Here is a 20539-nt window from a genome sequence, read left to right on the forward strand (position 1 = left end):
CACTGCCAATCGGGCGGGGCCATGGCTCCGTCATTACAGCCAATCACTGCACTCGCTGTTCCTTTCTTCATTAGAATGGATTAGCCTAGCTGGGTTTTTCCATTGCTATTGCTTTTACCCAAAACAAAGCATGTTGTTCTATTCATCACCACCTACCTCCTCAAGAGTAGAGCAAAACATGCACACTTGTGTTGTTGTATGGTCCAAGCATGCAGGTTTATGGAAAGATATTTCAGAAGAAAGGTCTTCTGCGGGGCACAAATTGCATTTACATCTGGTTACTAGTTGAAGTGAACCTAAACTCCGGAAGCCTTTACAAAAATAAACGAATTGTATTTATCCTATAAGCCAGTCTTGTATACGTACTTTGTGTTTAGCTTGCTTCTGTGATGTCTCAATCCTTAGATGCTCCAACTTTCTCTATTGTCGACTCATCTTAGTTGGCAATAGTAGCTGATCTGTGCACTCTCCTGTGTAAATGATGAGGTTCAGTCTGGAGGCAGAAATGAGCTCTTGTGATTCATAAAAAAGAGTGTCAGATGCAGGTAATGTAGCAAAGTAGTAGTACCCGGCCGCACTCCCCTAGTCGTAAGGTGCAACGATCCAGCCACCAGTACCAGGTGGCAATAAACGATTTGTATGGCAAAAAGATCAGCACACTCCATAGTATGTTGTAAAACTTCAAGCTCTTTTAATACAAAAAGTTTCCATAAATATACATTGTGTTCAACAAGGACCAGTAACCCGCCAAAGACACCCATAATCCATCAAATGCCTGCTGGCCAACTTGTATAAAGAGTCAGTAAAGGGAATAGAGCTGATGCCCGAAACAGCATTAGGCCAGTGTCTGTCGCCATGTTTTGAGACACGTTTCCTGAGAAATGTGGCATTTGATGGATTATAGGTGTATTTGGCACCTATTTACTGCGAGTTGCTGGTCCTTGTTGAACATGAATTATACTTATGGAAACTGTTTGTATTAAAAGAGCTTGAAGTAATTGCAACATACTACTGAGTGTGCTGATCTTTTTGCCATACAAGATGCAGGTAATGTCATTTTTAGAGTTTTCAGAGAGCAAGATGGCAGCCCCCATGACACAGGGAAAATACATTCTGCAGCTCTAACTAGCTTGATTAGATGGCAGTGGGCATTAGTGCAACAACGTTATTTAATTATGTACAACATGGCAGTGTGAGATCAGATGGAGGAATGTGTACTTAAAGTGTACCTGTAACAAAATAAAGTGCCTTTAGGGTGTACTTACCTCCGGAGGGTTAAGCCTCTGTTCCAGCATTGGGACCCCTGAAAAAGAGATTGACACTTGTCTGCAGCTCGCACAGGTGCACTAGCATTCTGTTTTTTGGGGGGGGGGGTTTGTAAAAAGCCAGGCTGGGTCAGGTCCGTGCTACTGCGCAGATGCAAGCCGTCTGTGTCTGCACAACAGCACGAACCTGATTGGGCTTGGCTAATGCCGCCAAATCCCAAATGGGATGATGCTAGTGTGCGTGCGCAGGGATGAATACCAGTGCTAGAACAGGGCTGCGGAGGAGGATGTGGGAATCCTCTTTAGGATCCAGGGGTTTTCCCCTCTTGAGGTATGTGTCATTTTTTTTCTTCAAGCGGACCTCACAGGTTTACTTTAAAAGGAACCCGAGATGAGAGAATTACGGAGACTGCCATATTTATTTCCTTTTAAACAATAGTTGCCTGACAGTCCTGGTGACCTTTCATACATCAGTTGGGTCTGAATCACACACCTGAAACAAGCATGTGGCAAATCCAGTCAAACACCTGATCTGCAAGCTTGCTCAGGGTCTATAGCTAAAATTATTGGAGGAAGAGGATCAGCAGGGATGCCAGGCAATTGTAATTGTTTAAATGGAAATAAATATGTCAGCCTCCATATCTTTCACTTTGGGTTTCTGGTAGGACTTGCTTTAATGCTAAAGTTCTTTAGATCCCTGATTGGTATAAAGGACTGCAGTAAATCACATGGCGGTGTTTACAAAATGGAACAATTGAAAGTGTACTTGAACTGATATGTTGAGATAAACATAGGTACATACTGTACTAGTCCCACTAATAACTTACTTGTCTGTGGTACCTTTTATTTATTTATTTTTTGCATTGCAAGCGTTATAAAACTAAATGCTTTTATCTATGCAAATTAGTCAATCAGTTCAACCCAGTCTCTCTCAACTAAACAGAATCCTAAACACTCCTGTATGGCTTAGAAAACACTGTTGATAACAACACAGGGATCTAAAATTCAAACCCCTATTACTGCTTTTTTTCTGCAGCTGAACGAAGCAGATTGTACATCAGACTGTCTTGACTGATATTTACAGTAGAGTTCAATGTTATAAATTCAGCCCATAAAATGAAAATAAAAATATGAGACTCAATAAATGTTTTTTTTCCCTTACCTTTGCTCATACACATACAATTATCACCCCATAAGTTTATGTTCACTTCAGGTGTGCTTTAAAGAGTACCTCCAGTATTTGTCTTAGTGATGCAGAATGAGGGGTGGGGGGGGGGGGGTTAGGTTCAGTGTCAGTGTTAATGACCTGATTGGCTGTAATTCATTCACAGGTGACGCTCCACCCCCTCCTTCGGCAATGCAGTAGTCGCCATGTTTCTGAAGTCTTTCAAATCTCTTTGGAAACCTCCACCTGCTACTAATTAGGCTGTGGCTACAGAGCAGGGGGCAGGCCGCAGCAACGCAGCAGGGGGTGCCAGAGTCTAGGCAGAAGTTTGAAGAAAATCCATCCCGGGTTCATTTCCGAGAGAGCTCACTTGAATGAATGAATCAGTTATGACCAACCAGGTAAGTAATTAACCCCAAGAACCACCCAATCCTCCATCGTTAACCCTCTGGGCCATACAATTGCATCGCCCAGGAGGGGGCGCAGCACTTTTTTTAAAATTTTTAATTTTTTAAATCATGTAGCGAGCCCTGGGCTCGCTACATGATAGCCGCTGCGCAGCGGCATCCCCCCACCCACTCAGATCGCCTTCGGCATTCAGAGTAAGCAGGAAATCCCGTTCAGAACGGGATTTCCTGCTGGGCTTCCCCGTTCGCCACAGCGACGGGGCGGGATGACGTCACCGTCGTCGTGACGTCAGAGGGAGTCCCAATCCACCCCTCAGCGCTGCCTGGCACTGATTGGCCAGGCTGCGCAAGGGGTCTGGGGGGGCTGCGCGGCACGGCGGGTAGCGGCGAACGGCGGCGATCGGAAGTTACACGCAGCTAGCAAAGTGCTAGCTGCGTGTAACAAAAAAACAATTATGCAAATCGGCCCACCAGGGCCTGAGAAATCATCCTGCGCGATATACCCCGAGCTCAGCTCGGGATTATCGCCCAGGAGGAGGTTTAGACAGAGTCTGCATGGCAGAAGGTACTCTTTGAGCAGTGGTGGGATAGTGTACTGTTTAAGGGCTCTGCCTTTGACATAGGAGACTAGGGCTCAAATCTCATCTCTTCCTTTTCAGTAAGCCAGCATCCATTCAGTAAGGAGCTCTTGGGCAGTACTGACTAACACTGCTACTGCCTATAGAGTTTGCCTTAGTGGCTGCAGTTCTGGTGCTTTAAGTCCGCCAGTCTTTGAGGCAGTTTACTTTCACGCTGAATAAGGACACAACATCCAATAGGCATCGTAAAGTAAATACATTTTATTTCAAAGTCTATAAAAGATATATTAAAAACACAATCTTTTAACAACATTGCAGATCAGTCAAACTTAATTAAACAACACAGACAGATAAAAAAAGGGCTATTTCTATAAATAGGCGCACAGAATTTTCCAGGATCACATACATGCAAAGAACACGTACGGTATGTATAACATGCCACGCTGTATTTCAGCCTCCCGCGTACATTCATTAACAGGGACAGGCAATACAAAGTAAAAGCTAAACACAATTTGTCCTCTGCCAGAGCTCCGGGCCTATAGAGACAGCTGTGTGATCCGCCAAGCAAGATGTTCAATAATTAAACAAAAGCCGAGTAGTATTCCTTCTCCGTCCAAAAGATTACTAGAAGACGGGCCCGAAACTCGTCTCGCGGGACACAAAGGCATTTCTGACGCTGATTAAATTCCTATACTTAACAGAAGTCTAGACTTCTCAAAATTGATTCTTTATTGCGTGATTACAACATCATTTTACGTTCTGGTAGATTTTCAGGAAGAAATATTGTCTAATCAAACAACGTTTTAATGCGTACAGTTGTTTCTGGTTGTGTTACATTCTTTTTGTACTTCTGGCTGCATGCATAATAGATTCAATTGCATGACTCATTTTCTCATTTCCTTTTCATGAATAAAGTAACATAGCTCCTCCTGATCATTATACATCCATCTCTCTTATTGCCTTCATCATCAAACTAATCTTTTTCTGCTTCTAATTAGGAACCAATTAAGGGATGGTTGCACATTTAAAGATTTCTAGTTTTGCTGTTTCTGTACCTTCTGGCTGTGCAAACCCCGAAGGCCAATGGCTCAGAAATTTGCATAGCCACTCCTACCCCCATGGCAACCCACACAGACCCAGCCCATTATGGTGGAGGTAAGGAAAGGGAGGAGCATCCTTCAAGCAACCCAGTGTGAAGGTTGAAATTCAGAATGTCCTGGAGTGCCATCACTAGATATTGAGAGAAGGGGTTGACACAGCCGGATCTTTTGAAAAACCACATAGTCCGTGACTTACTGCAGCGGAGGTGAGGGGTTACGTGTGGTACAAGGAGACTGCTGAATAGTGTTGGTGTTTGAATCTGTCTTTCTTAATTTAGAAACCCGGACCAAGCTGCACACTGCAGTTTATCACGGTACTGGAGAAGGTCACAGGTATGATGTCCATGTTGCTCTTCACATCACTCCAATGCTTCCTTCTTCTGGTTTGTAAGAAGGAAGCATCAGATTCAAATGGAGCAGGAAATGGACTGCAACCCTGGGATCATCTTCACTACCTTTGGGGCTGAACTACAGTGTGCGGAATAATCCAGGTTTCTGAATAGAGAGACCCAGATTCAAACACCAATACTACTGTTAAACTTTGACGGGAGACTGCAGAAAGAATAGAGGGGCTGCCCATGGAACAGTGGGGGACATTTATCAAGAGTGTCTAAGAAAAAATATTGGTAGGTTTTTAGAAATCCATGCAGAATAGTCTCAGACATCCCAAGAAATCACTGAATTGTGCAGATTCCTTCTTAGGCTCCCCTCACACTGCAAATCCATTTTACGATTCCGATTCCATTTCCAATTTGCAATTCTGATTTTCCCTGAATGCAATCAACAGAAAAACGGAGGAAAAAAACGCAGCATGCAGTAACAATTAAAAAATCGGAATTGGATGAAAAAACGATTAAAAATTGGAATCGCATGCAGTGTGCAGGGAGCCTAAACTGTTTGGAATAGGAGGAGTTAGGAAGGTCTCTCAGACAGTGCAGTGTGTGAGGGAAAATGCTGTTGCTGAGGTAACCAATACATCTGCTGTATTGCATCAATGCCCAGCACTGGAAGGGTTAAGCACAGAACAGCTTCACAGGACACCTGGCAGCAGAGGGGAGGAGCACCTCACAAATCATGTCTAGCCTGTACTGCTGCACTGTAGAACAGCTATTAAGCACTTCTTAATCTGCAGCAGGGAATGGATTTACACTTTTCGTAACTGTAGTGCAGCTCTAGAAATCCACGCTAAACTGCTGCTATTACGTAGGATTTTAGAAGTTTCTTACTATTATACAGAACAGTTCCCCTGCTGGTTAAAACAGTTTAAGAAGAAACAACTGTCGGTAATGCGTTGATAAATCTGGCCCAGTGAAACTGCCATACATGTAGAGCTGCACATAGGGGCTGTTTATATGGCAGAGAGAAAGTTCTACCTGCGAGTTGTGATCAAGGCTGTGGAGTCGGAGTCGTGGAGTCGGGCAATTTTGGGTGCCTGGAGTCGGAGTCGGGAAAAAATGCACCGACTCCTAATGAATTTGTAACTGTAATTAAAATAGAACATATGATAAAATGTTCTATTTCTCAGATAATAGTCATTAAAAATAATGTATATATACAGTAATAGCTGTGCTTAGTCCACAAAAATGAAATAAACCAATCAAAATTAGTTACTTGTGCTGCTTCAATAAAGCAGTCCTCGTATTTTTAAGGTCAGATATACATATCTGATTGTGACTGTATATATGATGTGTACACAGGAATCTCTTATATATACTAAATAACATCTATGCTGTAAGAATAAAGCCTGATGTGTAGCTGTGTCACTAATAGAGATGGTCAACGAGATGGAAATAATTCTGCATTGATGCTGATTTATGCAAATGTATGCACTCCCTTTGCTCATGAAATCAAATAATTTGATATGTTATTAAAATTTGGTTTGGTGACTACAAATTAAAGGGTAACTGAGACGGATGAAAAGTAAAGTTTTATACATACCTGGGGCTTCCTCCAGCCCAGAGCCGGGACAAGGTCCTCCAGCACCCAAGGCTGAGACACCAAAGTGCGCCCCTCCATCCCTCCCACCCCAGCCATCACACACTGATTGCTATTAGACTAAGAGGCGCCCCAGGGCCCCCAACCTCCCCAACACCCTAATATCTAGTTATTTGGCTTGCAGTCACTGCAATGTATCCCCTTTTCTTATTTCTTTCTGCTTCAAACACAATTAGGAATGACAGCTGAATGAATTCTGCGCCCCCTCCTACACTGCGCCCTAAGGCTGGAGCCTCTCCAGCCTATGCCTCGGCCCGGCCCTGCAGCCCCCTTCAGGCTAATCAGTCCCTCGCTGTCCTCCACCACCCGGATCTTCTGCTATGAGTCCTGGTAATTCAGCCAGTCAGCGCTGTCCAGCCGCATGCAGCTCCCACAGCCAGGAACGTTCTGCACCTGCGCAATAGTGCTACACAGGTGTAGTATGCTCCTGGCGGCGGAGTGTGTGCATGCGCACTACGCCTGACTGGCTCAAGTACCTGGACTCAAAGCAGAAGATCCAGGTGGTGGAGGAGGACAACGAGGGACTGATTATCCTGAAGGCGGCTGGAGGAAGCCCCAGGTATGTATAAAACTTTAATTGAATCTGCCTCAGGTTTACTTTGTTACACACTAGTACTATACTCTACATATGCACTCCCCACAGAGCTGCAGGAAATCCACTGAGAATGCTGTGCACATTGAACACAGAGGTGTTGTCTGTTTACAATCTCCTCCTTCCCCTGCAGAGTACCTGCACATCACTCTTACATGTACCCACACTTACATTGCCTAGGGCCTGATAGATGTTCTTTGTTCCAATTTGTACCTTTTACAAGTACTCTTACCAAGGACTAGTTTTAGTCTAAAGGGAATAAATATAGTAGTCTACATATCCTTCTCACTTCAGTTGTCTTGTAAAATTCCTAAGCGTTGGCAGTTAAGAGACGAATTTCATGTTACATACTTTTAATCAACAAAATTGTAATATGCAAATTAGAGGAGTCGGAGTCGTGGAGTCGGAGTCGGTGGAATCCTAAACTGAGGAGTCGGAGTCGGTGGATTTTTGGACCGACTCCACAGCCCTGGTTGTGATGCACATGTAATGGTGTTGCACAAGGAAAAGGGGGTTTCTTTATATGGCAAAGGGTGGTTTCTGCATATGAGTAATGGAATGGGAGGCGGGGTAAAGCATGCTGTTACTAAAAAAGAGGTTACTATATATATTACAGAGGACTGCAGTACCTTGAGAGAACACATGGCGGGCTGTCTTCAGAAGAGAGAGGAATGGGCGTGGCACGTGATAGTTGGTCTACTGTGGCAAACATGGTGCGGATGGTGAACTGTAGTGATGGTCAATGAGATGCTAATAATGACTTGAGCGCAAATTTAATGCAAATTGTAAGCAGCTTAGAAATGGGCCAGTTAAAAAGAAACTGAAACCAAGGATTGAACGTCATTCCAATCAGTAGCTGATACCCCCTTTACCATGAGAAATCTTTACCTTTTCTCAAATAGACAATCGGGTGGTCTGTATTGCTAACATTGTGGTGAAACCCCTCCCACAGAGTGATGTCATGACCATGATGGTCCTGCAGTTTTCTGTCTGTGAACCTCGTTGCATTGTGGGAAAAAAACAGCTGTTTTCAACTGCCAAGCAACCAGTATCTCCCTCTGTGAATATGTATATCTATATGCTGTATGATTTTTTTTCATGTCTGTCAGTAGTAAAGATGACCATGTGCAGGCTTATTGATTAAACTACGTGAACAAATTACATGGCAAAGATCAATAATTTCTTGATCTTTTTTCTATTTTTAGGCCTCTTTCACACCAAGACGTTGCGTTTTAGGGGACGTTGTGGTCGCATAACCTGCCCCTAACGCAACGCGTGGTGGTGTTGAAGTTGGACGTCAGATTGAGCCGCGTTATGCGGCTCTTGGTGCTCGGTTTTCTTTCTATACTGGGAAGTCCGGATCTTTTCGATGATTCGGATGATTCGAATTGGATAATTGAAAAGATCTGGATCTTTGAACCGAATCTTTGAATCATTTTAGTAGGGAAGCAGGAAGCAGGGGGTGCAGCAGAGTGAGAGGTGCAGGAGAATGAAGGCACATTGAGGGTGCTAATGTGGACGGGAGAGATGCAGCAGGAAGATTGTGCTTGTGCACAGAAGCTGCAGTTCCTGTTTCTTCCAGACATCCACTGTGAACCGAATCCTTCATTGTGATGATCCGGATGATTCGACTCACAAAAAAGATCTGGATCCATTCATGATCTGGACAACACTACAGTGCAGTGAATATTAATTAGCCAGACACAATAGCAGACTCTCCCCTCCTCCTATCCTGACATACATTACTGAGCATGTGCAAGCAGTCTAACGCAGCTACATAGGAGTATACCGCACAGCATGCTGCACTTTCATTTAACGTGCAGCGTTATACTCGCATGCAACGTGGGCACTGTGAACAGCCCATTGATTTATAATTGCTGTGAGTTGGGCTGCATTACAGGCAGGGCCGGATTTGTACTTCCCAGTGCCCTAGGCCTGCTGTCACCAAGTGCCCCCCCCCCAAAAAAAAATATTTTGTCCAACACTCTGACTAGCAATCAGTGGTTTGAATGGGCTCATTTCAGTTGTGCTGCTCTGCCCCCATTCAGCAAATAATTCTTGTAATTTGCGCTCCTGCCCGAATGTGCACAGCAGCCGATAGTGTTCTGGGCATGCATACTTGAGAAATGACGCTGATGTATGACCGGTACTTGTCAAGAATGCATAACACTGTACCGGCCTCAGTTGCTGTACACATCTGGGCAGGGGCAAGAAATTACAGGGAGCGCGAGTGGCCAGAGCATGCGCTGCTTCTTTGTCCTATGTGCGACTGGCTGCAGTCAGAGCCACAAACAGGTGGCAGGGCAGTGCAATGCAGAGAAGCCCATAAAAAATAGAGAACAGGTAAGTAGCACACATCCTGTCAAGACCCACTTTGGATGTTCTTTTGTAATTGGAGAGGACCTGAACTCAGAACTTCCTCTCTGCTCTAAAAGATACGCAACAACATAGCCTTTAAATATAAACATTTCTTTGTTACAGTTGATACAAATCCTGCAATAAATCTGCAGTGTGTCTACTTCCAGCTTTTATGGAAGCAGACATATTTTTAACATCCTGTGCTTTCAAATGAGCTTAGATGTTGTGGCAGTCAGGTGACACATTGTATAGATAAATTACAACTTGTGATTAGAGACAGAGGAGGGGGGAATTAGACAGGCTCCCTAAATACATACAGGATACATTTCCCTGTTTTCCTTCTGTCCTGAGCAAGAGTTCAGCTCCACTTTAACCTTCCTGGCGGTAACCCCGAACGTAGTTCGGGGTAAGCCGCGCAGGAGGTTTTCTCAGGCCCTGCTGGGCCGATTTGAGTAATTTTTTTTTTGCTGAACGCAGCTAGCACTTTGCTAGCTGCGTCAGCACTTCGATCGCCGCCGCCCCGCGCTCGATCGCCGCTATCCGCGTCGCGTCACAGCCCCCCCCCAGACCCCTGCGCTGCCTGGCCTATCAGCGCCAGGCAGCGGCAAGGGGTGGATCGGGACTCCCTTAGACGTCACGATGTCCATGACGACGGTGACGTCATCCCGCCCCGTCGCCATGGCGACGGGGAAGCCCTCCAGGAAATCCCGTTCTTTGAACGGGATTTCCTGATCGCCAGAGGCGATCGGCGGGGCTGGGGGGATGCCGCTGAGCCGCGGCTATCATGTAGCAAGCCCTAGGCTCGCTACATGATTTAAAAAAATAAATAAATAAAAAAAACGGCTGCGCTGCCCCCTGGCGGTTTTTAATAGACCGCCAGGAGGGTTAAAGCATCTGAATGACATTTATGTATATTTGCTGAAAAATCTATGCATCTCTTTTGAATGCTGAATGTACATATGGTGGTGTGCTCTAACATATTGACAGTATACAGGAACAAAGTCTGAAGAAGGCTTATTAGCAGAAAGCTTTATCTTTTTCTTTTAAGCAATTAAATGGTATCATCCTGATTCAAAACTTTCTGCTTTCGCTGATGGTACAATGCTCTGCTGCTACAGGAAAGCAGAAGGATGCCAAACCATACACACTAGCATAGAGGTAGTAACAGCTCAGGTGTCCTTTAAAGTCACAGTTTAGCAATAAAAGGGAAGCAAGCAGTTCTCATAGATGGTAGGAGATGAAGGACAGAAAGGAGCCAGGAAAGAGTTAACTGAATCAGACAAAGGAAAGGATCACTGCTAGCTAGGAAAAAAAAGAGAGAGTCATAAATTAGGATTAGTTAAAGTAATTTACAACTGCTTGGTCAGTGTCAAAGCTGTAAAAAGAGGTGAAGAAACTAGCAGACCTCACTGATGTTTGGCTCATACACACGGAGTAGGGCCGTCGCCGCAACCACGTGGCACGCGCGTGTTGCGGCGACGGTTCGCCCGTGTGTATGACGCGCGCGCCCCGAACCGTCGCCCGTCGGAGCTGTCGCCAGGCGATTGACATGTTCAATCACCGGCTACAGCCGTCGCCGCAACCTCGCCGGAACTGTCGCTAGTCCCGCATGTGTATGCGGGCCAGCGACAGCTACACACACGGCACACGGAGCTTCCGGCGGGGGGAGGAACCTCGGCGACAGCTTCCGCCGCATCGCTAATCCCTCTGCTGCCGTGTGGATGCAGAGGGACTTGGCGACGAGCTGTCGCCGAACTGTCGCGCACACGCTCCCGTGCGCAGCGACAGCTACAATTGTCCCCCCGTGAGTACTTAGCTTTAGTTCTATCTGCTTTGTAATGTAAATCCCTGGCATTTCTCACATCATCTGTATGTCTATCATACAGAGGAATGGTGACAGTTATGATTGATCCTGATTGTTATAACACATCAGGAAATGTGAGAGAGAGAAGCAAGGATTGGGGAACTCTGGAATTCAGAAAGAGCAGGGCGCTGCCTGGCTCCGTTGCAGGACCAGAAGAGATGATTTACTTTGACATATGACCTCTTCTCTCTCCAAGTCATGCCACCCTTCTTATCTTATCTGATTTTATCGCCCTAGGCCATGGCCTTTCTGGCCTTTCCAGAAATCCGGCTCTGGTTACAGGGTGCTCTAACGTGGGACTTTAACGTCCCACTGTGAAAGCAGCCTTAACCACTTTACCCCCCCAGTGCTAAATTTCTCCGTCCCTCTGCGCACTGCTTCACCCCCAGGGACGGAGAAAGGCGCACTTATTTGTTTACTGGCTGGGAGTGGGCGGGGACCTCGCGCGCGCGCACACTCCAGCCAGCCAGCACAGCAGGTGACTAATTGGATGTTAGGAACAAGCGTTCCTAAATCCAATTAGACGCGCCGATTGCGGACACAATGGAGACTGCTTCAAACAGAAGCAGTCTCCATTGATAACAAATAAATGTAAACAAACGTGCAGCGCGCGATCGCGCGCCCCCGCGACCCGCGCGCGCGCGCACACACCCCCGCTCTGCAGTGCAATGATTGGTTATGGGGACCCCAGTCCCCAATAACCAATCATATCACAGTAAAAAATGAATGGAAGCAGCGCTGCAATGTACAAATTGCGCTGGTGCTTCAGGGGTAAAACCCCTCCGTTGTGAAGTGGTTAACGTCTCACTTTGCAATGTGTTGATTTATTTTTCCCCCTTTTCGCTAAAGTTCCTCTTTACATGCACTTCCTGTCGATTTTGATGTGCCCAATTCCAAGCTAAATGCAATTTCAATAAAATTGCATGTAAGCCAAGTTATTACCATTTCATCTCTGATTAACCGAACCTTGTCATCTCTGTAGTCTCAGCGTCTGCCTTAGGCCTCTTTTACAGTATACCCTGAAAAACTGAAGTGTTTTAACTGTCCATAGCAGTGTATTGTTAAAAAGCTTTCAGTTAAAGGGGCACTATGACAGAAACGGTAACATTTAAAATACATGTATATACATACATATAAGATGTACATTTGGTCCAGAGTAAAATGCAATGTAAATGACCTTATTTCTATGTAGTGGTCTCTTGCAGTTTTAATCTGATATTTCTGGACCACTCGCCGACAGGTTTAGGACTAGTTCTTTCCCAGTGGGGGATTCTCAGGGTTTTCTTAGTCCAAAACCTGTTGTTAACAGGTGAGGACCATTAGATTAAAAACACGTACTACAAATGACAGCTACATAAAAATAAAGTAATTTATATTGCATTTTTACTCTGGAACATATGTACATCTTATACATATGTATATACATGTTTATGCTACAGTTTGTGCTACAGTTTTTTGTGAGTGAACTGAGCCATAGGGAAACATTACCTTGCACATCAGTTGACCTTTCAGTTATAACTGACAGCAACTGTTATAGTCAAAAAGGGCCTTTTACTCCAGATATTTAATTTGAATACAAAAATATGGAAAATTCCTGCTGGCTCCTATGATCACTGAGACAACAATCTAACAGGCAGGAGGATTCTTTAGCAGAGAAAAGGAAGGGTTTCATCTTATAGACCTACACATGTTACAGAGTTCAAAGCCTGAACTGCTCAGCATACGGATGTCTTGTGCCATAATTATGTGCTACACCCTGATAGGGAGCTCCCTCATTAAAAGCATATCCAGCAACTGGCTTTATAATTAGCATTTTCAAGAATTTTAATCATCCATTTTAGAAAATGGTTTTCTATACTGTGAGCAATTGATCAGATTACTTAACTCATAATTAGTCCAACTTCTAAAAACAAGTGAAGTGGCAGCCATGTAAGAACTGATGATTAGTCATAGCTATGTTTGTATACATGCTGTAGTTTCATAGGTTCTTTATAGATGTGTACTTAGATCAAATGGAAGTGCTTAGTCTAATTTTCTAACCATTAGGCTCATTATATACCTGATGAATGGAAGTGTTAGCCCACAAAATGCATTGTGGTGAGCTCAATAAACTTTTTGCCTTATTATGGCTATTGTGGTTCTTTGGAGGCAAGTCCACTCTTTCATCCATTTTACATTGGTTTATATTATTTTATATTTTTGGCACCTCCTTACCTAGTTATATTAACTTGTTTAGGGAAGGGTGGGCTTTTGGCCAACAAGCATTATCTCTTTCATAGAGAAGGTTAGGGAGAGTACCAACGTATGGCATCAAAAGCAGCCCACTGATCACTGAAAGGGAGGCTAATGACATTGGGAACATCTTTATAGACTGTAGATCTCTGACCATGTTAATCATTTTGCCAAACCCAACCGTCAGAAGTTGATTTGGGTAATACCTTTAATGATTAACTGTACATAAGTTTTTTATTTTTTCAAAATCTACATTTTTTTTCTGGCTCGATACAGAACTGGATCAAAACCGTATTCTTTTGGCCAAGTCAAAGCTAAAGTGTCCATGTAGATTGATAGATGAGATGACTGTATGAAAAATGGACGCTGGGTTTATTTACGGCTAGATGAATGCAAAAAACACTTGATATACCCACCAATGTCCTCAGACTACTGGTTAAGCTCCTTCAGGAATAAACAGGTAAATAAGAAGTTAAAAATGTAATGCTGCCACCAGCTCAGGGCAAAAGTGCAGAGCATTGTCAGTGCATCCCAGAATGCTCTGCATTGTTTGCTCAGATTCAGTCACTGTGAGATTAAAGCACGTATTCTAAATGTTTCATTTCCTGCAAGAACCTCTTATGGACCATATGGCTGGCATAATGGATTCCATCTATTCTCTCTCTCTGAATACAATTCTGAGAGCCTGCCAGAGGGAGCTTAACCCATCTCACCGTTTACTATAACAAGAGCTCTTAGAGCTGCACAGGAAGTACTTGGTATGCACATCGATGGGGTTTTCTTGTGCAAGTGAAGGTTTATACACAAGACACGCTGCTTTAGACAGCTCTTAATGAAGTTCAGAAGCAAGAGTGAGAATACTTGATGCTTGAATGCCGTAGCTATTAAAAGGTCATTTGGAAAATATATTCATATGTCAAGTGCTCATAATAAACAGAGACACAGACAATTACAAGTTTACCTGTGCTGGGCCACACGTACACGCCCTACAAACCCTAATGATATTATATCCATCACCGTACAGATCGAGCCTCGGCACATCCCAAGAGCATGGCTGATTCACTCCCCCTTCACAGCGCGCAGCCAGAACACAATTACAGCTTTACGGCTCATAATTAAATATTAAAACGCAAGTAAACAGGATGCGGGGAGCCTAAAACGCTGGGAATGGCTTGTGTTACCAAAGGGAAAACTCTGGGATAATCTATCACACAGGAAATGGGGGAGTGCAGGGAACAGGTGCACAGAACGGATAAATCACACTCCTACTAGAGGATCACTATAGTAAAACGTAGACATCTACAACATTCATGCAGGAGCACAATGCAGGCTACAATATACTTTGTGTAAGGGAAAAATGAAAAAAAAAATCAGAAATACAAAGGGATGTCTACCAGGACAGGACCGTCTTCTGCACTCGGTGCCTTCTACATAGGGATGCTCATTCACATTCCGCAGAAATCAAATTTCCAATCGGGACTCGGAAAACGGATTTCTGCAGAAATACCGCATTACAGCAACTTGGTCATTTTAGCCCAATCACAGAACTCGGAAGCATTGAACCAATCAGAGAATGCAGAGTCAGCCAATCAGAGAATGCAAAAAATGACCAAAAAAAAGACTCCTTGGAAAATGGAAATCGCCAGAATCGGTAATAGGCAGTGCCGGAAAATGGAATTTCCGCAGAATCATAAAACACTATTTCCAACCATCCCTACTTTGACGTGAGGAAGATCATGACACCCATTCCCTCTATGCACACTGTATTTTAGACTTCTGTGTGCTCATTCATAAAAATGTTTACAGTTGCGATTGCAGTGCGGTGATTTTCCGAACTAGGCTGTAGGTTGGCTGTCGGTAGGCTGGCGCAACAGGTGAAGCTGCCTGAGTCCCTCTGTGCGCTGCTCTCACTGCTGCTGCTTGGGAGGTCTGTCTCCATTGACTTAGCTGTAATCCGCATGCTTATCACTATTTCCAAAGGAGCGGTATTCCCCGTCGGCATACCGTTTGCTCTAATCTTTATGAATTGACAATTCGTAACATTTGTTAAGATAATCACCGCACAAGGCAGTAATTTATCGCTCTGCTCGGGAATGTCAGCTTTTCATGCAGAAACAGCCTTTATGAATAGACATTTTGCTATGTGCTCGGTAAAGTCAGCTGTTTTCGCATTTCCGCATGCGGGAATGCTTTATGAATGATAGCCAAAGTATATGTCTAAAAATGCCCCGGTACGAAACGGATGCTATTTTCCAGAGCTCTTTGACTGAGAAAAAGGCAATCCCAGCTGATATCCAATCTGTTTATCATCAACCTTAAGGGCCCTTTAAGGGCCCTTAAGGGCCACACTTAACACGTTTTAACTGAAATCTTCTTCCCAATGCACTGCTATGGAAAAAATGCGCACTAACGCGTACTAACGCACACTAACGCATACCAACTGATTAAGTGTAAACGGGGCCTAACAGTTTCTCATGAAACTGACATGCACTCCTTTGTATTATACATTTTATGCTTCTAAAGTGATGAAACAAAAATAATGCCCTGGCTTGGATTCAAACCAGCGTTGCAAGGTGAGAGTGTCAACCACTAGGACACCAAGCTGACTATCAATATACTGTATATATAGTCTTTTTAATATCACACATTCTTCAGTTCATTCTGAACAGCATTCATTTTCTAGATGTCCAGATAAACAGTCCTGTGTTCAGGGAATTAAACTCCAAATGATCATTTTTGCATTTTATACCCTTCTGCAGTGAGCGTTTCATTCATGTGGACAGGAATGTTCTCATCTAGAGCTACATTAAAATGCCAAATGTTTGTTCAGAGTCCAGTTCACTTCTGTTTCAGTACTGTTAAGTTTGCCAGGTGAGAGAAAGATGGAGTCATTTACAGCCAGTCTCAAAAACAACTCTGCATTCAGCATAACACAGGACAGGGTAGGGGGCAGGAACAGGACAGGGATACATTCTTTCACAGGTTTTGAACTTTCAAATTATGGATGGAATTATTATAATTTTCTCTGTAAATTATATAATCTACCGTAAATACACAGGTACCGCACTCAGTTTGCCATAGCAATGCAATTATTATACATTACTGATTGTGCCCCTTTAACTGGCTTTGTAGAAGCAAGCTTTTGAGAGACAGCTCATGTCTCCTCATCAGGCATGACATCACAACTATGAGACTTCAGCTGTCTGTACTGTTATCTCATAATTTCATGCTAAATGTTCTGTCTTCTACTAACGGCTAATGTGGCAGTTCATTCTGGCCAGACTTGTTGAGTCGGAGCAATTTTTGGGTACCCTGGAGTGGGTGGTTTCATAAACTGAGGAGTCTGAGTTGGATGATTTTTGTACCGGCTCCACAGACCTGATTCTGGCACTGAGATTATTCCCTCACTAAGATCTAACCACCCACCTGACCACCACTACCACCAGCCGATTGTTAGGAAACTCCTTGATCTAAGAGAAGCCTGTACACCAGCACTGCAGTGGTTACAGTTTGCCAGCCTCCACTTTTTCTTCCTCTAGTCTAAACTCTTTCTGCTTTGCATGTCACATATCTGTGATCTATAGATCAAGTCTGATCAGTTTTCTATCCTTTCTCTGTGAGTGTTCCTCCTGCTTATGAAGCACCTATGGGTTTAGGGAATAGATGAGCAAAGCATGTTAATCAGTCCTGCTCTACTAATCAGCAGTTGCCTGCTAGACCACCAAAATCTCACCATTGCTTTAAGTGGAATCCCAGGCATTGGTAAAAAAAAAATTAACCACAGTGAGAAAAAAGCACATATTTTTCTGATCAATACAAATGTCACTAGTCTCCAGTTATGTTTTTTTTCTCCACAGAACTATTCTTCCTCAGCACAGCTTTGAACGTGAAGGTTCTCCAAATGTATCTTCCACAATAGCCCCCATATTACATTCATTCTTGTAGCAGATATTACATGAATGTAAGGGGAGTAGATTGATTAATAGGGCTGAAACCAACTACATTTTCATGTCTGGAAGTAGCAGAGTATCCAGATCTTAAAGAGACTCTGTAACAAAATGTTCAGCCTTATTTCTCCTATCCTTGAAGTTCCTATACCTGTTCTTATGTGGTCTGGGTTACTGCAGCGTTTTCTAGTTGCACTCTGTCTGTAATATATCTAATCTTCTTTTCTTTGTCGAACCAGGGAGGAATGTGCTGCCTCTGCTGTGATAGGGAGAAGTTATGCATGCCCCCTGCAGGCTCACTTCCTGTTAGCGGCCATTTTTTTTATTGTAAACACTGCCTAAAACTGGCGATTAAAAGCCAGGATCGCGGCGGGGAGCGACGGAAACTGCAATAAGGGGCCCAGTAGAACATAATGAATAGAATGGTATGCTTTTTATTGTAAGAATTTGAGAGTACAGATTCTCTTTAAGTTTCTTGGAGAGAAGAGGACTGGGCCCAGCAGGAGCCTCACTGGGGAGTGGATACATTGGGGTATATTGATTTCTTCAAATAGGTTCAATTGAGAATCCTGCCTACAGGTACACTTTAACTTGCACTAGTTATTTGCCACTGGCACAGGGTAAAACCTCTCTGTCCCATTGTGGGCATATGTTTTGATATAGTCTGCATGAGGTGAACATCACTAATTAGGAAGGGACAATAAATAGTGGATGGTATGATTCAATAAATCGCCAGAAACAAGCAATTAGTGAAAAAACTATATAAATTTTTTTATTAGTAGAAAAAGATAATAATTAAAATACCGAGACAACTATTCCTGATCACTAAACCTGCAATCACTGCCTCAACCAACCCCTCAAATCGCTAGAACAGTCATTCAAACAGCCAAGCACACCACACACATACATATATTGTTGAGACAAGGCCTTGTCAATATCACCCTCCTGAATCAACTTGATTTTATGCAGCAATTAGTTCAAGAGCCTGTATAGTTGTAAATCCAAGCGTTGATTAAATGCAATTCCACACTGTCCAGTAGGTCAATCAAAAGATGCGTAAGCAATATAAAGTCATGCAAAGCAGTAATGCAAACTTCCCTCAAGGTTCCAGCATGCTCATGTACCAAGCAGCAATATGGCAGAAGCAGCAGCAGCAAATTGAACAAGCATGCATGCAAAGCGTGAAAGGCCAGCACTGACTTGCATAGATGTGCACCACCTGTGTGTGCAATTGCAATTGTAATGTTCCAGCTAGAATGCTGTATGCCAACAATGGGAACACATTATTATCAGCGTCAAATGCTGAAGCCTTGTGCAGGATTTGCTCACCCACGAGCCCTCACGCTGTTGATGGTGTTCAGCCAGGCATGGATGGGAGGCAAGGCAAGAGGTCCCCAAATGAGTTCAGGAAGTCCAAGGATCATGCAGTGGGGCAGGAGGCACAGTAGCTCTGGTGCTGCAGGGGTGATCAGGCGGCTCGGCAGACACGCGGTGACGCCACTGGTAGCCTCGACATGTTTCACGAGCGTCTGCTCGTTTCCTCAGGAGGCGTGGCTCACCGCGTAACATCCACGTAACATTTACATACATTCATTTGCCCAATCAGGACACAGCGAGCTGGCCCCGCCCACACCAAACCCCGCCGGCCAACGGCAGCGCACACCATCCCCTTACACACTCCAACCCCACCCACAGCAATCCGATAGGCCGGGGAGGAGAGGGGAAGCACGCACAGCCGTCAACAGCGTCCACCCGACACCAGGTCTCCCAGGCAACACTCCAGGAAGCACAATGGGGGAGGGCAGACAACATCATGCAAGGAATGATGTACGCGGGGAGCAGCATCGCGAGAACATTCATCTGTGCATTATATAGTTAGATCTAATCTAAACTCTATTCTTCTCCAATCTGATCAATCAGGTACCAACATGCATGAATACATGCAGTATCCCGTTAATAGCAGGTTAGCCTGCATATATACACATACAAAAAAGGAAGAGTATGGTTCTAGAAATCAATGCAGGCACACAGCAGCAGGGCGCACCGGCCCCAGGTAAGAGCTGGACACGTGCACCAAACACACAGAGAGAGCACCAGATCACACCGGTAAGAATGCAGCAAAACCCTCCATTTCGTTTAATCCCGGGGGTGAAGTAGCTTTTAAGTTAAAAATCCACCGGCATTCCCTCTGCATCAACAGTCTATCCGGATTTCCACCCCTTATAGACCCATGGATGCGGTCAATGCCAATGAATTTAAGACCCCTCGGGTCTCCATCATGGTACCGTCTGAAGTGCACCCCGACTGGCACAGTGGAGCTCACACTCTTTATACTTTTAATGTGCTCAGAGATACGCTCCCTGAGTTCACGTGTTGTTTTCCCAACATAAAAAGCGCCACAAGGGCATTTAAGTAGATAGACAACAAACTTTGTTGCACAGTTAACATAGTGTGAAAGACTCCACTGTCTCCCGTCAGGGAGCAAAACAGAGACACCAACATGCATAAACCTACAGAAGGTGCACCCACCGCACGTGTATGTCCCTAGGACACGACAATGTGGTCTTGGGGTACCCAACCCCTCAAAGTGGCCCCTAACAAGGGTATCCCTCAAGGAGGGGGCTCTCCTAAAGGTAATATTTGGTCTTGGTGGAACCAACAGGGACAACCGCGAATCATTAACCAGAATGTACCAGTATTTGTCTAATATACGTGTAATTTCATTGTGTTCCGCACAATAGCGAGTGCAGAATCTCGTCTGTCGTTTGGAGGAAACAGCTAGTTTATTTGGATTCAGTAATTTATCACGGTCACTATTAAGTGCCCTTTTATACGCCTTTTTTAGAGTCGTATCCTTATATCCACGTGCCTGAAAACGGGCACGTAATGTATTCGCCTCGTATGTGAACGTCTCTTGATCACTACAATTGCGGCGAACCCGCAGATACTGGCCTATAGGGATGCCCTGTATTGTGTGCTGCGGATGACAACTATCTGCATGAGGTGGACCTTTGCTATCATATCAATGCATACCAA

This window comes from Hyperolius riggenbachi, chromosome 10 (genome assembly GCF_040937935.1).
Source record: "Hyperolius riggenbachi isolate aHypRig1 chromosome 10, aHypRig1.pri, whole genome shotgun sequence".
In the NCBI taxonomy this organism is placed as follows: Eukaryota; Metazoa; Chordata; class Amphibia; order Anura; family Hyperoliidae; genus Hyperolius; species Hyperolius riggenbachi.